Raw genomic sequence first — 15443 nt, 5'->3', positions numbered from 1 at the left:
AACCATCCTGCTGGCCATGTCCCTGGCAATTAGGAAAACTAGATCAGGCTGCTATAAACATGTCCCAGGTTAGAAAAGACTGAGAATCTTTAAAGGGCACCACAGAAAAATCACATTCAAGAGACAAGGCAGTGTAGTAGCAAATGGAATTAAATCGACTCCTAGGAAGTAAATCTTTCAGTAATAAGCAAACAAGACCAATAATAATCTAATGAAAGTGAGAAAAAAAGTTTTAAGAGCCTAATGTTTCTCTTTATTTTTCCTGCATTTAACTTTAATGCTGTTAAAAGAAACACAGAACTGCTTTGGTTTTGGTAATACCAGGAAATTGTAATCTGGAATTCAAGGTAATCCCTTACACAGTGTCCTTTTTGGGATGATTTCTGCCAGTTCCAAGGACCTCAACTCTCCAGAAAATTTTGCTGTAAACCAAACAATCAGCAGAGCTGACCAGAGAGTCCTGGGTGCCCGAGGAGCACCTGGCTACGTGGATGTCTTTCTTACTCATAGAATCATAGAATCATAGAATATCCTGAGTTGGAAGGGACCCTTAAGGATCATCAAGTCCAACTCTTGACACCGCACAGGTCTACCCAAAAGTTCAGACCATGTGCCTAAGTTCACAGTCCAATCTCTTCTTAAATTCAGACAGGCTCGGTGCAGTGACCACTTCCCTGGGGAGCCTGTTCCAGTGTGCAACCACCCTCTCTGTGAAGAACCCCCTCCTGACGTCCAGCCTAAATTTCCCCTGCCTCAGCTTAACCCCGTTCCCGCGGGTCCTGTCACTAGTGTTAATGGAGAAAAGGTCTCCTGCCTCTTGACAACCCCTTACGAGGAAGTTGTAGACTGTGATGAGGTCCCCCCTCAGCCTCCTCTTCTCCAGGCTGAACAGGCCCAGTGACCTCAGCCGTTCCTCGTACGTCTTCCCCTCAAGGCCTTTCACCATCTTCGTAGCCCTCCTCTGGACACTTTCCAACAGTTTCATGTCCTTTTTATACTGTGGTGCCCAGAACTGCACACAGTACTCGAGGTGAGGCCGCACCAGCGCAGAGTAGAGCGGGACAATCACCTCCCTTGACCTACTAGCGATGCCGTGCTTGATGCACCCCAGGACACGATTGGCCCTCCTGGCTGCCAGGGCACACTGCTGGCTCATATTCAACTTGCTGTCTACCACGACCCCCAGATCCCTCTCTTCTAGGCTGCTCTCGAGCGTCTCATCGCTCAGTCTGTACATGCAGCCAGGGTTTCCCCGTCCCAGGTGCAGGACCCGGCACTTGCTCTTATTGAACTTCATGCGGTTGGTGATCGCCCAGCTCTCCAAGTAGGTATGAGAAGAAGCCAGACGAGCAGTGCTGGGCTTCTCCAAGCAGCTCCATATACTGCTGACTAATGCACAGGGCATCGTGTGCCAGGACTGCAGATTCTCCAGACTGCATTAGGCTCAGAATAAAATGCAGTGATTTTTATTATTTATTTATTTATTCCTGTAGTAAAAAAAAAAAGCCACAAAGAAATAAAAAGATCCAGCTAAAAATAGCCTGGTATGTTAAAAATCGTAGCCCCTCGCACAGACTCCTAAAACAGCAGTCTTGCAGAGATAATGTTTCCCCTTTTGGAGAATATCACTGCATCTGCCCATGCGGTCTGGTTAGCTCACTGAAGTCATTTTAGGAAGTGTTCTTGACAGACTGCCAGGACGGGTGCCCTTGAAGGCATGTGCACGGGGATGTACTGCATACAGGACTCGCAGATGGGAAGCATCCACTCAGGTTACCAGCTCCCAGAATTTAAAACAGTTTAGGGCAAGGGAGCCCCGAATAAATCATTGCCAGCACCTACAGATGAGCAGAACTCAATGGGATTGCTATTATTGTATTTACATGGAGAAAACAAAAAGTAAGCTCAAAACAAACAAGCAAACAAACAAAAACAAACCAACAACAACAAAAAACACATCCTAGTTAAAAAAGTTGTTAAAATTTTGCTCCCGCATAAGAAATATTACAGAGTCCTTTTTTATATGATCTTAGATAAGGTTTGTCCTACCCTTGAGGATGCTCTCCAGAGAGTGGAGAGTCACCATGGTGCCAGCTTTAAGATGCTGTCCCATAACTCATCCTCAGGCATGGACAGCACCCCACTGGGACAGGTGCTTGGGCTGTCCCTGGTGCTATCTCGAGAGGCAAGGTGTAGTTTTGGCTAATCTTTTTATCAGCCTCGTGGTTTCCTGGATGTACACTTACAAATCCTTGACATTTTCTGGTATTATAACCTGCTTTATCACTGCAAAGTGATCAGTTTGTACCACACGTGTTCCTGGGACCAGTGTCAACGCAATGCTAATAGGAAATGAAAAAGCCTCTCCTTGTTATCATCAGTGGGACTCTGCACAGTGCCCCAGTACAGCCAGGGAACTGGGAATGCCAGTGCTTAGGAAACCAAATGTTACAGTAGAGCAAAATGGGATCTGATGTGAAAAGGAAAAGCTATCAGGTCCAATGCAGAGATTCACAGGGGTCCGCTGTCAAAACATCAAATCAATTAGGAAATTCACGAGCACGCAAGGTAAAGTCTGACAAAACAAATGTGCAAGAAACAAAATTAATGGGCTATCCCATTCAATTAATCAATCTTCACTAATATCTCTCCCAAGAGAGTATTTGAAAGAGAAGGCAGAAAAGGTAGGACCCTTTCTGTCCTCCCATGAGCTTTGTGCCTAACAGGCTCGGCATCTCTACAGAGCTCCAAAGTAGGAGCCGAGCCTCTCAGAGCGACTGAGGGCCAAATCCAACTTAGGTTTAAAAAGTCTCAGCTACCACTCTAATGACACAGCTGTTTCCAATGGCTGAAAAGGCCACAGACACTCTCAGAAGTTTGTGCAAATATTAATTTTTTCACTGCAGCAGTTAAATGGCAGGCAAGAAAATATTGACGTGATCTGACTCAGGATTTTTTTCCCTAAAAATGTGAAAGACTGATTTTTGCACAAAGCAAAATGCTGCTTTTATTTTTGGGGTACTTTTAATGAATGATGGATTTAATTATTGCTTGGAAGACCTATGAGAAAGGTCTTCCATTGGCTGCATCCCAAGAAATGACTCTGACACTGAAATACTTTTCATAAAATAAAATCACGCTCATGATGGAGATGAAGAAAAACTTATTCCTCATATTTCACTCTATAACACAGCGGTTAAGTCTTGTGTCTGGAATATGTCCCAGCTCCTCAGCCAGCAAGAAAAATAGAACAGAACAGGTAGAATGGTGTGTTTGCTCTGTGCTTAAAGTAATGCTTGGTTGAATAAAACCCTCAGTAACAACTCTTTTTTCTATCATAAGCTTTAAAGCATACAGACCTCCCAATATTTCTCCTGTGAAAGACTAAGCAATGGACTGTATTTCAGCAAATAAAACAGGCACTGAAGGTGGTGCTTGTGTGTTCTTGATTCAATTCAAAACTCCCTGGGGACAGACTGAGCTAGGACTTCCATTGGTGAGGCATCCAAGCTGCTCCAGGAAAACTGGCAGGTAGGCAGGGAGGAGGAATTTGTCCAATTAGGTGACAGTGGCCATAATTTAGCAGCATAATTCAGAAGAAAACATGCAGGATTTAGGGATAGTTGAGGGAACTGGGACGATCATTTTGTAAAGGATGCCTGAGGATGTGCAAGGTGCTGGTGCTGTCCCAATCGAGTTAAAAGGAAAGTAGCGAGGAACCCTTTAGTTGCATGGAGCCCCAACAACAGCTAGACAGGAGGACATCAGGAGATATTAAGGAGACATCAGCAAGGTCGAGGTTTTGCTTTGGACCAGGGATAACTGTGGGATAGGAAAGCAGAGCTGAGCTTTGCCTTTGAGTTTCCCCTGAAAACTGCCCGAGAGATACTAATTCATTAGAAATGCTAATTAATTAAACCTCCACATACTTTTTAACAATAGGTAAGCAATAGTAGGTCTATTTCACAAATGGCACAGGTTAGGCTGGGAGGATCAGAGGATCGCCCCAACCCAGGTAGGAAGCTGACCTGCTGCTAGGAAGTTTACACAGTAGCTTGGGATGACATCTCCAAATCAACACACTTCTCCTCCCTGCTAACACACTTGCAGTGTGCTTTATTGTAGGTCCAAATATATGCACAGTATGTCCACAAACATTTCCTACTTCCCTACAGTGCCACCTAGAAAATGAACTGCATGCAGATGCTCTCTGGCACTTGTTATTAAAACTGCTCCTTCAGAATGACTTCTGTGTATCCAGCACTTTCAAAATATTAAAAAAAAAAAAAAAAGACTGACCTGTAGGTGTTGCTTAGTCACTGCTGTGCTTTATTTAGAGTTCCCTGGGGACAGGCTGTCTATTATCAATGGGAAGAAAAGCATATACATTGGGAATTCTCTTGTATCAATAAATATCTCAGATGATACTTGTAGCAGCAATAACTGGCTTACATTGAGGCTGATGTTCACTCTGATCTGCTGCCTTCCTTCCAAAAAAGGTGCTGTTTCAATCATGCAAGGTATCGGGTAATCTTCCCCCATAATTTACTTTCGTTAAACCTTACAGGCAGAGCTGATCACCTCCATATCCCCCAGTGACTGTACTCTAACAAGTTTTATATTAAGCCATACCTTTTCCCTAACCTGGTTAACAGCATATCCCAAGCTAAACACGTTGTTAGGTAAGCAGGAGACAATGTCAGCCTTTAATTAGACTGCGTATGTGAATACTTTCAAAAGCCAAACTCTAAGGAAATATACTGCACCGGGATGTGTTTCTGCCAAAATATTTTCTATTAAGCAAATTAAATGCATATGCTCATTCTCTCCGTCTTCTGTTGGCACTTAAAAGCCAGGCAAATGCCCAGAAAAATTGCCTGAAAGCTGTGTGCTGGTGTTGTGCTCCCGCACAGGCTGCTCTCCTGCTACCTGTAGCTATGCCCTTACCTCCGTGCTGACGTTTGCTACCCGACCCGTTTGATGCCTGGGAATTTGCTTGGTTTAGCCTCATAAATAAGAAATGGCATACGAAAACATGCACTTTTCCCCCCCTTTTCATTTTGGATGGGAATTCCGACACGCCAGAAAGGAGGAGCAGCAGAGAGGTAAACCAGAGGCTTCAAACTCAAACTCGGCAAGTTTCTTTCCTCACTCGTGCTCCACAGGGTTATGAAAACCGGCCGAAAAGCCCCCCAAAACAAAAACCCAACCGGCAGGACCCATCCTCACCCAACCCTCCTCTCTGCGCCATCCCCCTCGAGCCTCCCCTGGGAGCGCGGGGCCAGGCGCTGCCCCCAAACCCCGCAGCCCCCTTTAGGGCGAGCATCGCCCCCTCCCCACCGACCCCTCAAGGGGAAGAAGAGGACACGGTTACCGTCCCGTCCTGGCCCCGGGAGCAGGGAAAGCCGGCGGAGCAGCAGTGGCCCATGGCGACAGGAGCCGTCCCCCGGCTTGGGGGCGATGCTCCGGCTTTGGGGGCGCCCCGGGAGCGCTGCGGGGCCCGCGGGCAGGGCCGGGGGAGGCGATTTGGGGAAGATCGGGCAAGTTGGCAGCGCTGCGGTCCGACGGGGAGCCCGGGCTCCCGGCGAAAGGCGGGTCTTCCTCATGCCGATCTCCCTCCTGCTCCGCACCCCAGCCAGACGCCCCCGGGGCTCGGCGCATCCCGCCCGGCTCTGCCTCCGCCGCCCGCGGCTCGCCGAGCTCCGTGCCCGTCCCCTGCGACCCCATATCCCCACCCCACACCCGCCCCCGAAGCACGGACTCGTCCCTCAGGCGCTGATTTAAATCCCGAGGACGGCCGCTGCCCGCCGGAGCTCTGCGGCGCTGCCGGGGACTGCAAGAGCACGGCACAGCCCTCTGCAATGAGCGCGGCGAGTTTTGTAACGCTCAGGGGCTGGCTTATTTATTTATTTATTTATTTATTTATTTATTTATTTGATTTATTTACTTATCTATCTACTTATTTCCTCCCCCAGGGAAAACGTGGATATTCGCGATCGGTTGCATAAGTGGGACAGAAACACTGAGGCTGGGCAGCGATGGCCTGGAGCGTGTCCAGAGCAGGGCTATGGGGCTGGTGGGGGGCCTGGAGCACAAGTCCTATGAGGAGTGGCTGAGGGAGCTGGGGGTGTTTGGTCTGGGGAAGAGGAGGCTCAGGGGAGACCTCATTGCTCTCTGCAACTGCCTGAAAGGAAGCTGTGGGGAGCTGGGGTCGGCCTCTTCTCACAGATAACCAGTGACAGGACCAGAGGGAATGGCCTCAAGCTGTGCCAGGGGAGGTTCAGGTTGGCAATGAGGAGACATTTCTGCTCAGAAAGAGCAGCCAGGCACTGGGACGGGTTGCCCAGGGAGGTGGTGGAGTCACTGTCCCTGGGGGTGTTCAAGGAGAGGTTGGACGTGGTGCTTGGGGACATGGGTTAGTGGTGACATTGGTGGTAGGGGAATGGTTGGGCAAGATAATCCTGGAGGTCTTGTCCAACCTTAATGATCCTATGATTCAGAGAATGAAGCAGCTCTGTCTTCTTATGTCAAGGCTGCAACGCTACCATGACTCACATCATTGCCTCGCTGGGTGGGCATTTTTTGCTTATTTTTTTTTCTACTGTGACTGGTGATACATGAAGTGATCAGGAAAATAGTAGGAACTAATAGCAAGAATGTCCAGTGAAACCTTGCATTAAATCACATTTAAGTGCTCAGGTAACTTCCCAGTTTGCTTTAGTTTCTCATTTCTGCTTTTCCTTGGCTTAGCCAGGGCTTTAAATGAAGTTTCAGAACATCATGGAAAAGTAAATGTGAAAAATAAATTTTAAAACTCACTCAATGTCCAAGATCTAATTTTTCTTTACAGCACATGGAAATTAATTTGGCTGGCTACTGAACAGCTACAGAGTAGAGGTAAAAAGAGACTTTCCATAGAGTGAAATCATTTCATCCTCACTGTAGGAACTTTTTTTTTTTTTTTTTTTTTCCATGTCTGTGATTTGGATCTTTTTCAGTCTAAATCCCGACTGGAAGCCATTTAACTACCACAGCAAAATAATAGTATGTATCTGTCAAGGGGAGAGTCAAAACACCATGCTTGTCAAGCTGGATGATATTTAGGGTGAGGGTAACGGACACAAGAAGAAAAATAAAACACCATGAAGTCCAAGGTCATAATATTAGGCAAAATTAACAGGAATTTTGAATGGAAGATGGAGACTTATCAGCTGGAAATAACAGCAAAAGGAAAGGACTGTGCTGCTTATTCAGTCATAGGATGACTGCGAACTATGTCTATGATACAGCTCTTAATAAAGAGAATATAAGCATAGGCTGTAGGAAAGAGAGAAGAGGGAAGTTTAAATGCTTTATGGAAAGCCCCAGTGAGAGGTCATCTAGGACTAAACACAGCCTTGATCACACAAGTTTTGGGGCTATCACGTCTGACCTGGGAAACATACAGCTTGTACCACGGTGGGGAGCCAAGTACACTATCTGCTTCTGCCTAAGAAAACAGTGCTAAAGCTTAAATACGATCGTTTTGTACAAACACACCATGGAGGTGAACACGAGGAGATGGAGAAGTACTTTAAGGTCAAAGCACATGTACATAAGAATAAAAGGATGTGAACTTGGAAATACAGGTCTTTGAGCTACAAGAGGTTCTGAAGATGTCTTCCTTCAGGTACAGAGGAAAAGATAACTATTTTTAATCTAAAATTTATCATTTTAGGGAAGAGATTATTGAACTTGTTTGTCCACAATGGGAAGGGGCTGTATTTGATGACCTAGAACAAGTAAGGAGAGGTCTGTGGATAAGACAGAGACAAACAGGGCCCAGGGAAACCTAGGCTGTTAGTTAAAACCCACCTTACATATAAACTATTGCTCTGATTGCTCATTGGAAACAGAAATTGTGGCACTAAGGGACCTGGTTTAGTGACGGGACCTAGTAGGTCAGGCTGATGGTAGGATTTGATGATCTGGAAGGTCTTTTCCAACCTAGATGATTCTATGATTCTATGAAAATTCAGATAAACTCTGCAAAGAGAGGTGTTCCTTGTGATCTATAGAATTAGCAATGGGGATGTTAAAATTACATTTGACAATATCAAAACAGTAGCACTCAACAAGTTACTTAATGGGATATGTTTTACAAGGCAGTGAGTAATCCAACACTTACTGACTTCAGTGGAAACAAAAAATGTAGTTAGCATCTCACAGGGTAAAGCTCCTGGGTAATTAAAGCCCAAGGAGGACATCTACATTTTCTTAAGTGGCCCAGGGGAGCTCCTTGGCTATAAATAACCTATTTTAATTGTAAAAAGGTCCCATGAGTATATATTTTTTTCTACACTAACAGAATCAATGCTTTCCTCTAAAACAGGCATAATACAATTCCTATTTACTGTTCAACCAATTCCAGTATTTTGCAGCTATCCAAATTAAATTGGAAGAGGTAGGGTTTAATTAGCTATTTTTGTATAATTTACTAAGATCCCCAAATGGAGCACATATTCATTTAAATTCCATAATGGTCTTTATATATCAGTCCATAGGCTCTATTAAGTAGACAATAAGCAATAAATCACTTAATCAGAGTTCTAAATGTTTCCAGTCCCCAATGCCTTAAAATATCGTCTCAACAGAGATTTAAATCTGAAGATTAGCTGTTTAGCCCAAGATTAGTTACCAAATGACTACTATAAAAACATCAGTAAAGAGCCTGCTTGTTTTATACCCAACAGAAAATAAACAATGGAAATCCTGTGAGATAATTTATTACTATGAATTTTCTATCCTAGTCAGAAGTAGACCCCAGTTCCTTCCAAGATCAGGTTCAAATCAATTCATTTTCTTCTTCTTCATCCTTTTTATATTTTTTTTCCTTTTCTCCATTCACAAACTAATCTGTAGACTTCTTCTAACAATGAGATACTTAACTATAATCAGAAAATTTGAAAGCTGTTACTGTGAGTTCTGTGGATATGTCTTGTATTTTAAATAACGATAATACATTGAACACATAAATGGTATACATACACACAATATATTTTTTCCTACTCTCTTTCAACATGTTCTATAGTATATATTCTATTTTTTTTAAAGCATATTTATCAAATAAATTGATTTAATTGGCAAAAGGTCAGGTTGAATTTTCCAGTGAGAGCATAGCCAGCTGGATATTACATGTCCCATTCCACCAAGTACTTCAAAGTATACCTTCACCAAGATGAAGGAGGGATGTGAAACTCCCAGGAGGCCAACTGGAGAGTCTGACTTCATGGCCTTGGATCTGGCACTCAGGAGGTGGGTTCAGATGATGGATTGTGACTGAACCTGTCTCTGACATGACACCCTGTTCACTTCTACCACTTCCTTCAAAAGAATAGGCTCCCACTCTACCAGCAGACCTTGTCATCATGTTCTGATGTCCCTTGAGCAGCCATGAACATGGGCAAGGGGCAGTCGAGAATCCTTTTTCCTGTGTTTAAATAACTGATGATTCAGAGGGTTGGCATAATACTGCAATGCACACAGGCACATACCTAACGTAGGATACTTAAAGATATTGTGGAGAATTGACTGTAAACCTACAATACATGTACCCCCTAACTTTGTGTATGTATATGTTCCTGTACATCTGTACTTATATAAATAGCACAGAACTCTACATATAGTTATAAATAAATGTGAATGTATCCTTTTATTTTTTTATTTTTTTGCTATGAAGTCTATACACATAACAATAAGAGAGCCTACAGAACTGTGCATATGAACAAATTTTATACTTGGTTTTGTGTGTACTCTGTATTTATTTTCATGCTGAGAAGCCCAGCACATATGAGTAAATTCATCCTCCCAGTTCCCATATATACAAAGCAAATGGGGCTCTCACAGCATTGCCAGGGAGATTTGCCAGCATCATGGAGGGAACTTCTATCACTGGAAGGATTAAACCCCAGGGCCCCCAGTCCCATCCCAATGCCTGAGCATAGTCGACCGGCCTCCTCCATTGCCAAAGGCATCTCTGCCCTACAGTCAGCTTTCTTCTGGCCAAAAAACACAGCTGAGATTGATGAGGTGTTTGACAGGGACTGGTCTTTGTTACAAGTCTTTACATGTGAGACAGAACATTAAATAAAGTACATAAAAAGTCTGTAGGCAGCCTATAATGATGCGCACCATGGGTGCAAACAGTGACACAGGCAATGAAAATCTTAATTGCAAACATAACTTTCCAAACATGCAGTCACATTAGCACACAGCCTGTGACACTGCCACAACAACAGCTCCAGGCAAGCAGGTACACCTTCTCAGTGTTCCTCTAATTAGCAACATGGTTATCTTTATAATTAACATGCACTGCTCATGTTATGGCAGGGGCCAGAGGCTTTAGCTAGAGGCAGACCCTTGTTCTACTGGGCACTGTAATGTAAAGATTCAAATCACTCCAAATTCAGTGGATAGCAAATGGATATGATTCCAAATTCCCTGGAAACCTTAGGGGACAACACAAACAAGGAGCAGAGTGCTGGGGAAAACAAGCAAGGATCAATGCCTTACCCTTTCCTCACCCTCTTGCCCTCCTTCCCTAGGTTCCAGAAGTGGCACTGCAGGATGCCAACATAATGTAGAGGAGGCACACACGAGGAGAACACAGGAGGTAAAAGCAGTCAGATGTAGCAGCTGTTGGGGAAGCTGAACATTTGGAGCAGAGTAAAGTTATGTAGTGAAGCATGGACCTGCTGTGGGAGGAGAGAAAAATGCAGGGGCTGGAGATGGTCACTTGATGAAGGGATACGACCTCAGCAACAGCATCTGGGTGGTCTGTAGGGCTTGTTTCTACTGCTGGCTGTGCTGATTCACTCACCAGACTGGGTTTGATGTTTGGATAATAACTCTGGTCACCAGGCACTTCAAGTTTCAGTTTTAGGGTAATTTTTACCACTGTTGCTACCTCTGTTATGCTTATGGGAGTTTAAGTAACACAGTGAGGCCAAAATATCAAACCCCAAAAGCCAAATTTTCACACCAGATTGCTACTCTACTGACTCCAGTATCTGCTTTTTATTTGCATGTGGCAAGCAAGACCTTCAGATTACGTAGTGCTGTGTAGAGACAGCATTTCTTTGCTGCTGGTGCTGTGGCAATCATCTTTTTCTAGGATGAGAAACATATATAAGCAGCTTTGGGTTCTAAACTCTTAGGACCTGATGGCTCCCTGCTTCATGGAGGTTGGCTGCCCTTCCTAGGAGATACATAGTGCTTTCCCTGGATTTCCACAGTGAAATTCTTAATTCGTTCACTTGGCAAGCACAGTTTGCTGTGGAGGTAGAGATTCATGGAGTAAGACAAGAGAACGAAAAACAGAGCAAAAGTATTGAGAAAAATTTCTGTTACATTTACTGTATCTGAAGGGAGATAATGGTAGTAACACTACTATGTGTGTCACTGAGCAGGAGAATCCTTAAGTGAACTGTGTATTATCCATCTTTTATGAAGCACTGAAAATGCCTGCTGAGAAGCATACCACGAGAAATATGTCAAGCAAATATTTAACTTAAGCTGAATAGAAAACAGTCTGAGGACAAGACCTGGAAAAGATAGCACAGAGGACCTCAAGAGAAAGGTTTTTGTTGTTGGTGGTGTTTTTTTTTTTTTTTTTTTTTTTTGTTTTTTTTTTTTTTTTTTTTTTTTTTTTTTCAAGAGGACTGTCAGCTCTGGAAATAGGTTGGTAGGACATCATTAGTGGTTATGGCAGTAAACATAGGAAACTAGGAGAAAGCTGAAGAAGACAACATTTAGAAGTGAGAACCAAGAATACTGAAGACAACACCACAGGGATATGGAGAGAGATAATGGGGAGAGAAGGCTGAGGTGGGGAATCACAGAACCACAGGATGGTTTGGGTTGGAAGGGACCTTAAAGCCCACCCAGCTCCAACCCCCTGCCATGGGCAGGGACACCTCCCACCAGACCCAGAGCCCAAAGCCCCATCCAGCCTGGCCTTGAGCACCTCCAGGGATGGGGCAGGCACAGCTTCTCTGGGCAACCTGTGCCAGGGTCTCACTGCCCTCATAGTAAAGAATTTCCTCTGAATATCTCATCTAAATCTTCCCTCTTTTAGTTTAAAGCCATTAACCCTTGTCCTATCACTATACCCCCTGACAAAGAGTCCCTCCCCAGCTATCCTGTAGGCCCCTTTAGGTACTGGAAGTCCACTGTAAGGTCTCCCTGGGGTCTTCTCTTCTGCAGGCCGAACAGCCCCAGCTCCCTCAGCCTGTCTTCACAGGAGAGGTGAAAACCAGAAGCTGAAAAACTGTTTCCCTTGAAAAAGCAAGCAAAGCAGGGATTGAAACAAAAGATGAACAGAGGAAAGAAAAATTATTCTGAAGACTGCACTGCAGAGAAAGGCTGTGCAGCAGGGAAGGGAGACAGGGAACTGGAGACTGCAGGAGTGAGGAGATAAAGAGACAGGTGAAGTTCAGATTCAGATGAACTCATGCATAACTGAGACACCACAACTTCTGTGATGTCTCAGCTGTAGGGGACAAGTCAGGCTATCAGCAACTGCCACCTCCTGGCATTCCCTGCTGTCAGTGCTGAGAGGTGATCATGACACTGACAACGAGCACCTCCAAAGGATGACGTGAGGAGAAGCCTGGCATGGCATTCAGCAGGGGCCAGGGTTTTGTCTAAGGCAGTGCCAGGGACGGGTAGAACTAAGCTATTCCAGTAATGCATTTGAACAGGAGGCTCAGGAGGTTGTCAAGTGGCATGCCATGAATTACCATTCATGACATAGATGAGAGAAAGAAGACCCAGCTCTGCCTATGTGGTTACAGCAGCCTGCTTCTTTTCACATTCTCCTTTCAAACACTGCTAGTTGTATACTGTCTGACAGAACATGCAGGTGGGCTTTCTCACAGTTTTTTTGTATCTACAAGAGAAAAGCGGAGTACACTGTCAGAATTGCAGACAACTGAGGAGACTGAGTTTATTTTTCAAGTGTGGGCCTCAAAGCACTCAATCTAATTGCTAATGGTATTATCACCATTGTTAATTTTTCTAAGTCTGCAAGCAGGATAATTTGGAAACAGTTTCACCTAGTCTTAAATTCTCTTTCAAAGCCCAGAGTGATAGTCTCATTGCACTTCTGTGAGCACTTGAAACCTATTAAAAGGAGTGCTGCTGTCAAATAAGGTGATTCCATCCTCTCCTCCCTTCCCTGCTCACTTTATTTGCTCGTTTCCTCCCCTTCCTTCCTTATGACCACACAGGTGTTTGGTCAGTGAATCAGACTGGGGTTAATACTAACCAACAAGATGGTGGGAACTTGGGGAGAGAGCCTCGCTAGCACGGGACCTGCTTCTCTGGGCCCAAACCAGTTGTGGAACTGGGCTGGCAGCATCCCTGCTTTGCTGACATCTTCCCTCTGGGAGGTGTATTATAAATTTTCCATGGTACAGATCTGTTGTTGGTAATACTGTTCACCATGTTGGTCACGTATATAACACGTTATTATTCCAGGTCGGGTCTGTTATTTCTACTCTTACCTAACTTCAAAAAAACAAAAACGAAAACAAACAAACAACAAACAAACAAACAAAAATGAAAAAACAAAACAAAACAAAATAAAATAGTGATTTGGGGATTTCTGAACATACGAGCAGTCAGTCATGAATTTCAGCTAGACGATTCAGCTAGAGCTGAAGGTCATGCCAGCTGTCTCTGAAATACCAGTTTCACTTGGATTTTCGCTAAGGTTTTACATTTTGTGTGTTACTCAGTGCCATGAGGTTTTAATGATCCTTGGGCAACTTATATGGAAGGAAACATTTTTAATATAGTTTTTCAATTATATGATTACACCAGTGTATATCTGGAAGAACAGAATATTTACTCTAGAATTTAACAAATTAACACAGACTACATGCCCTCTGTTCTCAAGTGAGAGCCCAGCCAGCTGACTCAATTTTTAATTCACTTCTCATATGAAAAGAATGTGAGGATCTATGTAGTATTCTGTCAGAGTTTTGTTATTTCTACCAGTGTAGCCTTATATCTATTTTTATAGCAGTAGCTTGTAAGGCCATGGATTAAAATGTACCAGAGAACAATACTTTATTACTGCATTTTCTAGTTCTTCATGTCTGGAGTGGTACAAAATGAGCATTTGCTACAAGTTCCCAATCAACGAGTCCTTGCTGACAAAGAATTCATTCTCCCTCATATGAAATGTCATTTATCCACCAAGACCACAAGGAACAGAAAAAAAGAAGTCTATTTTCATTAAACTCCTCTCCTGCCCTCTGCCCAGGAATACACACTCCGCAGGCTAAATTCCAAACTTCTGAGTAGCTGGAAGCAGATGGCCACTTTCTTAAATCAACTTTGCAGAGAAATATCCCCTTCTTTTCCCAACAAATCATGAATCTCCTCTTATTTTCTCCACCACTGTGTTATTCTGGCCCAAAGCCAACAACAGCTTCAAGCTGCCCCTTTTTGAAGCTGGGCAAAGCAAGGGACAAGTGATGACATCCTGTGATAGCAATGTCAGTGGCTTCACATGGACCGTGGTTACTCTTACTGGGAAAAAAAGATTCCCCACAGTGTTCTGCTGAGAGGAACACCATGTACTGATAATAATGAGAATACAATATATCAGATGTGAGCTTGGGACTTTTTTATGAGAAGAAAACCTAACTCAGATAATTTTTATAACTCATTTTGAAAATGCATTTTATATGCTAATTTCTCTGTCTCCAGCATCTGTGTACTTATAGCTGTTTTAAAGATGAAATCATAATAAACACTTCTCAAATCACTACTAAAAATCAACCAACCAACCAACCAAGAAACCGTCAACAAACACCATCTTCTGAAATTATTTCTGTTGTGTGTGAAATGTGGTTGTAGGAAGCAGCATTTGAAAAGCTGTTCTGCATGGAAATCTCATCTTAATATCTACCCTAAAAAAGCTTCTGACCTTAAAATCGGTACCTCCCCTCCAGTAAACACATCTGGATATTCCTGTTGCCAATATGCTTTGTAGAATTTAAGGATAAAAAGATGATTTAATCAAATAACATGATCTTTGTATTTCAGGGCACTGTATTTTACACAGTTACCATTCTGCAGCTGTAGTTGGTGAAAGCATCCCTTCTACAAAGGCACCTGGCAGTAAACCACAAACATAAAGATGTGGAGTGGCTTCTAGTTCATGGAGCGGTTAGTTCCAATAACTGATCGCCTCTATGGGCAAAACTGTCTGCCTTCCTTCCTTCACATGTTGGAGGTGTACAGCTTCTGCTTCCAGCCGTGGTTCTGATAAAGAAACCACTTTTTTTCCTCTGCTGGAGGAAAGAGCCCTCTGGTTTGCAGTAGTACCTTTTTATGAAGACACTTCTGCATGGGATTTAAGCCGCTTTGTCCTTTTTCACCCACAAAATCAA

General features: G+C 43.7%; 1 protein-coding gene across 4 annotated transcripts in view; it reads right to left on the bottom strand.

Annotated features, from left to right (window-relative positions):
- The window catches only part of MTUS2 (microtubule associated scaffold protein 2), a 276013-nt gene that overhangs the window by 24759 nt on the left and 235811 nt on the right, over positions 1 to 15443 (bottom strand). The gene's annotated exons all lie outside the window — the stretch shown is intronic.

Source organism: Aythya marila (assembly GCF_965140915.1).
Source record: "Aythya marila genome assembly, chromosome: 1".
Classification (NCBI taxonomy): domain Eukaryota; kingdom Metazoa; phylum Chordata; class Aves; order Anseriformes; family Anatidae; genus Aythya; species Aythya marila.
Note: the sequence above shows the minus strand (reverse complement) of the source record. Positions and strands in the feature narration are given on the sequence as shown.